This window comes from Ochotona curzoniae, unplaced genomic scaffold (assembly GCF_017591425.1).
Source record: "Ochotona curzoniae isolate NIBS_2020 unplaced genomic scaffold, NIBS_Ocur_1.0 contig_883, whole genome shotgun sequence".
NCBI lineage: Eukaryota > Metazoa > Chordata > Mammalia > Lagomorpha > Ochotonidae > Ochotona > Ochotona curzoniae.
The window spans coordinates 22,375,945-22,382,379 of NW_024466599.1; the positions used below are offsets into that span (position 1 = coordinate 22,375,945).

A 6,435-nucleotide genomic window follows, 5' to 3' on the forward strand; every position below is an offset into this window, starting at 1 on the left:
TGTTGCTGTAAATCCTTTGTTCCATCCTCATTCCTATTGTTGATTCTGCCCCATGGCCCCTCATCTAAGGGAATGCACAGTAACTGTGCAATAGAAACTATCATATACAGCTGCAAAGACACAATGCACTAGGCATCTCCACTTACAAATCAAAGATGGACTCTCAGTAAAATTATTGGATATGTCCCGACAATAAGATACCAGACCATCTGCCATTGTCTGCACCCTCGATGTCATGACACACCCAAATAACAGAATGAGGGATTCACAACTGCTCATGAAGTACCACACCATTGTAACAATATGGAGGAAATAAGTCGGGGAGAGGGAGTTTGGGGAGGGAGGAGTGGAAATCCCAGTGCCTATGGAATTGTACCACTAAAGCAAAAATAAAAATTTTTTTAAAAAGAATTTGAGTGGCAGGTCAGGCACAGTGGCTAAAACATCACCTTGCAAGTACCAGGATCCCATTTAGGCACTGGTTCATGTTCCGGCTGCTCCACTTTCCATCCAACTCCCTGCTGATGGCCTGGGGAATGAGTAGAGGGTGGCCCAATACATTGGGACCCTGTTTTCAATATATCACAGAAGGTATGTTCATGTTCTCTAGCTTTCGTGGGCTTCAGGGCTACACCTTGCATGTGCCAAGATTCCATATTGGCACCAGTTCATGCCCGGGCACTCCACTTCCCTTAGGCTCACTGCTGACACAGTTTTAAAACTGCTTCTCCACCACTCACTAAGACCTGTGAGGCAGGCTTTCGAGGTAGGATCCATTTGGCTTTCTGAGCAGACTTGGTGATCTTGCCAGCTCTAATATCCTTCTTGTCTACTCCTCTGATTACACCCATAGCAAATGTCTGTCTCCTATCACAGCCAGTAAAATGACCCAGAGAAGGATAGTCAGAGAAGCTCTCAACCCACATGGGACACCAGGAACCACAATGACAACAACAGCATCACTGGATTTCAAGAATTTAGGGCCAGCTGTTCTGTACAATCACCAGTCTTTTCCTCCAGCTCAGCAAATTTTCAAACCATGTAAGCTGTGAGACAGCGCAGGACAGGGGCACACCCAGGACTGACCTAGATGGTTCAAGATAACCACCTGAGCAGAAAAGTCAGATGCTTCCATTGGTGCATCGTTTTCACTGTCACCGGCAACATTGCCACAATGGACATCTTTCAAAAATATGTTTCTGACATTGAAGCCCTCCTTGTTCCTAGGGAGATCTTCACTCGAAGCTTCATGGTGCATTTCAGTGGACTTGACATTGACTGGCACAAAGTTGCGACCATGCCAGGTTTGAGAACATCAATTTCCACTCAGCTCACAGGGGACAATGCCAACATCATCAATGTTGCGGGCATCCTGCAAAAGCAGGAGAAAAAGGCTTGTCAGTTGCTCTAGTTGGTGGAAGGATATAATCCAGGGCTTCCAGCAATGTGGCTCCACTGGCATTGCCATCTTTGCGAGTGACTTTCCATGCCTTGAGCCAAGGCATATTAGCACTTGGCTCCAACAGGTTGTCATCATTCCAACCAGACACTGGCACAAAACGCTACTGTATCAGGGTTGCAGCCAGTTTTAACATAGGTGCTGACTTCCTTAATGATTTCCTTGTATCTCTTGTGGCTGATCAGTGCCACATAAAACACTCCTTTGGGGAAAGAGGTTAGAGACAGGCTGGAAATGATTCACACACACTTTTTGGCAATGAGCCTGATGATACAGCATCAATTATGGAAGCAACCCCAGTGAAAAGCAGTGATGAGGAAGCCAGCATGAAAAGTTGAAGGAGCTGGAGATTTAGTTAGAAAAGATACACAGTAAAGGGAGGAGGAGGTGTGTTAGTATCTGTGGCTAGCCCCTCTGTGGCATGGGCTTCACCTCTCTAAGAATCTTCTCAGGTAGTAACTGAAATGATTACTATTTCACAGACGAGAAAATTAGTGTTCCAACAGTTATCTGCTACTCCAAGTGGGGTCCCACATCACCAGCATTGGCACCACCTGGGATCTAACCGGCTCAGGGTTTGCAACAAGACCACCACATGATCTGTATGCACATTACACTTTAAAAATCACAAGCGAATTTCTGCAGAGAACCAATGTAAATGGTGATACCGGATAGAAGAGCCTGCCTTCCTCACTCTGCCACTGCTGCAACAGTTACATCACCGGAGGACCACAGAAAAGAACCCACAGCTATGGCTAAGGACAAGAGTTCAAGTCTCAACACTAGGATCTCAATTGTCCTATCTGTTGGGGAGGTAACTACCATCACAAAAATTGGGAACAAGTCAGGTGCTTTCAATGTCTGTGACAGCAAAGACTTCTAAGGCAACAAAGCATGTCACGTTGAATGGCTTAAAATTTAAAAGTAAATTTGAAACACAAACCTTGTTATATGAGATTTATACTTGTCACCCTAAAAGCAAAGCTAATTTCTCAGGAATCTGAACAGCTCTGTACACACCATCTGTTCCTCCATGCTTCTACACCCATGGAGACTGGACATTGCACACATTGCCAAACTTACAGGAACATTGTTCTCACAATGTCACAGTAACTCCTCTAAACCTGAGCAGGGGTTTTCAAACATGAACGGAAGTGACATGAGATTCAGTTTACGTGGACTTCAAATTTGAAATATCCCCCATTGCATTTGATTTTTCAATTGTAGTGGCAATATTGCTAAAATTTGTTGTGGTTTTGTTGAAAAACCAGAAGGATGATGAGTCTTGAGCTGGTCCTCATGTTCTGTGATGGGCCAGTCCGTTCTACAAACAGCTTAAAGGAGCTTTTTACAGAGCAAAACCATAAAATCATTCTGCACGTGACTGTTCCCATCGAGCTCTAGCTGGGGGAGCCTGTGTCATGGGCCTCAAAGAACACCACAACTTGTCGTCGCCTCTGCTTCCCTTGGAATTTTCGAACTGGGAACCACCACAGAATGAGGTCTGTGGACAATGAATGCAGTTCCATTAGTTTAATTGCAGAATTAGCTTTGACTTTGGTTATGTAATTCTGTTGGTAAAATGCAGCTGTTTTAAAAGCATCAGTTTTATGAGGACACACAGTACTCATGGACTCTGTGGCGTCCTTTTTTTTTTTCCTGGCAGATCAGATTTCTATAACAATATCTCAAGGAGCGAGAAAAGGCAATGAAAGGGGAGAAGACTGTACCTATAGCACTGCAACACGGAAAATAAGAATTAAAAGAAAAAATGATATTTCAAGGATGAAACAATGAGAGAGAGAGAAAGAAAACCCATCTCAGGACTAACGTGGTGAGTGAATCCTTTAAATTAGTACTTGCTCCAGGCTGGAATGCCTCCCTTGTTGGATGGGCAGAAGGTGAAGGGATAAGCAGATGAATATGATTGTGAAATGTGTTCAGTGGCTCTGAAATAAAACATCAGGGGGCCATCACTATTTTTACATACTATGTTGCTTGCATAAACGATTAGCTGTTCAAGTTTCAGTTTCCTCATCTGTAAAATGAATTCTTGCAAGACCATTGTGAAAATGCAATGGGTTAATGCATATTAAAGCATTTGGTAATATGGAGCCAACTACATACAGCAGGTTAAGCCACTTCTCATGATACCACTATCACATATCAGAATGCCAGCTCAAGTCCTGGGTGCTCCATTTCTGATCCAGCCCTTGCTAGTAAGCCTGCAAACGCAGTGGAGGGTAGCCCAGGTACCTCCACTCACGTGGGAGATCTGAATGGATTTCCAGATTCCTGGCTTCAACTTGATCCAGCCTCGGTCACTGGGAAGCAAACCAACAAATGGAAGTGAGTCTCTTTCTCTCTCTCTCTTTCTCTCTCTCTCTCTCTCTCTCCTTTCTCTCCTCTCATTAACTCGTTTTCTCCTTCTTTTGCTAAAACTCTGCCTTTAAAATAGATTTTTTGAAGATTTATTTATTTTATTGCAAAGTCAGATATACGGAGAGGAAGAGAGACAGAGAGGAAGATCTTCCATCCACTGATTCACTTCCAAAGCAACCACAATGGCCAGAGCTGAGCCGATCCAAAGTCAGGAGGCAGGAGCTGTTCCAGGTCTCCCACACGGGTGCAGGGTCTCAAAGAATTGGATCATCCTTGACTGCTCTCCCAGGCCACAAACAGGGAGCTTAATGTTAAGCAGGGGCTGCCAGGATTAGAACTGGCACCTATATGGGATCCCAGCGCGTGCAAGGCAAGGACTTTAGTCATTAGGCTACTGCACTGCACCCAAAAATAAATAAATTCTTAACACACACACACACACACAAAAGCACGGGATATGGAGCAAGTTTGTAACCCATCCTTATTATTATCACTATTAAGGCAACTGAAATCCATCCTCCGCCAAAGAAGGAAATCTTGACCTCTAAAGAAAATATAAGCTGAAAACCAGAACAGAGGCATTTCCTTTAGGAATGCAATTCCTCCCACACCCATCTTTAGTGCTGAAATCACAGACCACGCTTTCCCCTGACAAACAGGAGGACACTGGGAAGGTTAACCGCCATCGAGAGCACGTGTGCCTGAATCAAGAACAATGGCCTCCCCGGAGGAATTCAGAAGAATCTGGAAACACCAACCATTTTCTGTCTCAGTCATGATGACAAGATATTAAGGCCTGATCTGGCAAGAGTACTGAGGCTACAGTCTGGCAGAGATGTGGCTAGGGAAAGCAACCAGACCGCTCACCTTCCTGGCTCACTACAGCTGGACATTAAAGGGGTAGAACCTCTTTAACTCACGCTCCAGATGTGATCCAAAGGGGCAAAGACAGGAAGAGCAGAATTGGCTCCCACTCTAGTGCCAACACTGCCTGCAGCCTCGGACTCAGCTCTGGTTACTCTCGGGAAAAAAGAGCATGGATGGATCACGTAGGCCAGGCACACTCCCCTAGATGGTTCCTTTCCCCCTCCCACAGTTGTACTGGTAAGGGAAGTGTTGATGGTCATGTGCAGTCTCCCACCAGCACCAGCCGAGGCATACATCCAGTCTGGCTCTCATGCACACCAATGGGTGCTGCAGCTTAGTTCAGCCCACCCTGCCCCCAGACCTGGACCTCACATAAGCCGACAAGTACTACCACCTTGTCCAGCCCTGATTCTCTTGCTCACTAGCAGTTGGTACAGCCTAGCAGCAGAGTGCACACACACCTACCAGGCATGCTCCCAGACACAAATCTTGTGCCTGCCAGGGAGTATTGTTGTCAAGCCTTACATGACTCACGCCCAGTCCTGGCATTTGCCACTGGCTACTGCCACCTTGCCTTGGTGCCCCACAACCATGTGGCTCTTGTGCAAGTACACATGTTTCAATACACTGTGCGATTGCATACTGCTTCCCAGCCAGGAGTACCTATGTCTAGTTTTATAACACTCCCCCATCACACACAATAAGACAATGGCAGGACTCCTGCGTCTGATGTGGTAATTCTCTATCTCACTGATGATGTTCTTGAGCACTGGACAGTTTGACCAACATTCACAGAAAGAGCCAAAACTAAGCAACAACACATTATAATCCATTTATTCTCACCTGCCACTAATTAACAAGTGCTTCCAAATTACTGTGTAAGATAGATCAATATGTGGCCTGGTGCAGTATCCTAGAGGCTAAAACCCTCACCTTGAATGCGCCAGGATCCCATATGGGCGCTGGTTCTAATCCTGGCAGCTCCTCTTCCCAACCAGCTCCCTGCTTGTGACCTGGGAAAACAGTCGAGGATGGCCCAAAGCCTTGGGACCCTGCACCCACATGGGAGACCCAGAAGAAATTCCTGGCTCCTGGCTTCAGATCAGCTCAGCTCTGGCCATTGCCATCCCTTGGGGAGTGAATCATCAGACAGAAGCTCTTCCTCTGTCTTTTCTCCTCTCTGTACATCTAACTTTATAATAAAAATAAATAAATCTTTCTAAAAAAGATCCTAAAGACTGATGCAATGTTTGTTTAAACGCTCTCTCAAGGATTCACAGAAGCAATCAAAGTTGTGGACCGCATGGTTTTCTCCCAGATACATTAACAACTCCGAACCTTACCTCTTGATTTATTCCAGCCATTTATTGATTCTAGTCTTGCGTCAAATAATCACTTGACCTAAGGATTCCTTGCTTTTTTGAAAAGAAGAACTATTTTTCATTTCCTCTGAAACTCTGTGATCGCTGGTCAAGAAAGGAAGAAAATCAATGATGAGTCTAGTCTTTGAAGTCCTTCCCATTCTCTGTTCCCCCAGAACCTGTTATCCTGGAATTAAAGCTGACCGAAGTATTTCAACTAGAAAACTTTAAATTAGGACGCAAGTAGCAGGATGTGACCCTATGCCTGTAGAAGTCTGATCTTTTTTCCTGTTGTTTTTTTCTAGAATTTATTTATTTGAAAATCAAAGTAATGGAGAAAGGGAGAAAGACAGCCAAGAGGGAGGA

The 6,435-nt window shown here is 44.9% G+C and overlaps 1 pseudogene; it reads right to left on the reverse strand.

Annotated features, from left to right (window-relative positions):
- Positions 1 to 698: 698 nt before the first annotated feature.
- On the reverse strand, positions 699 to 4,618 carry LOC121164624 (annotated as a pseudogene).
- Positions 4,619 to 6,435: the final 1,817 nt, after the last annotated feature.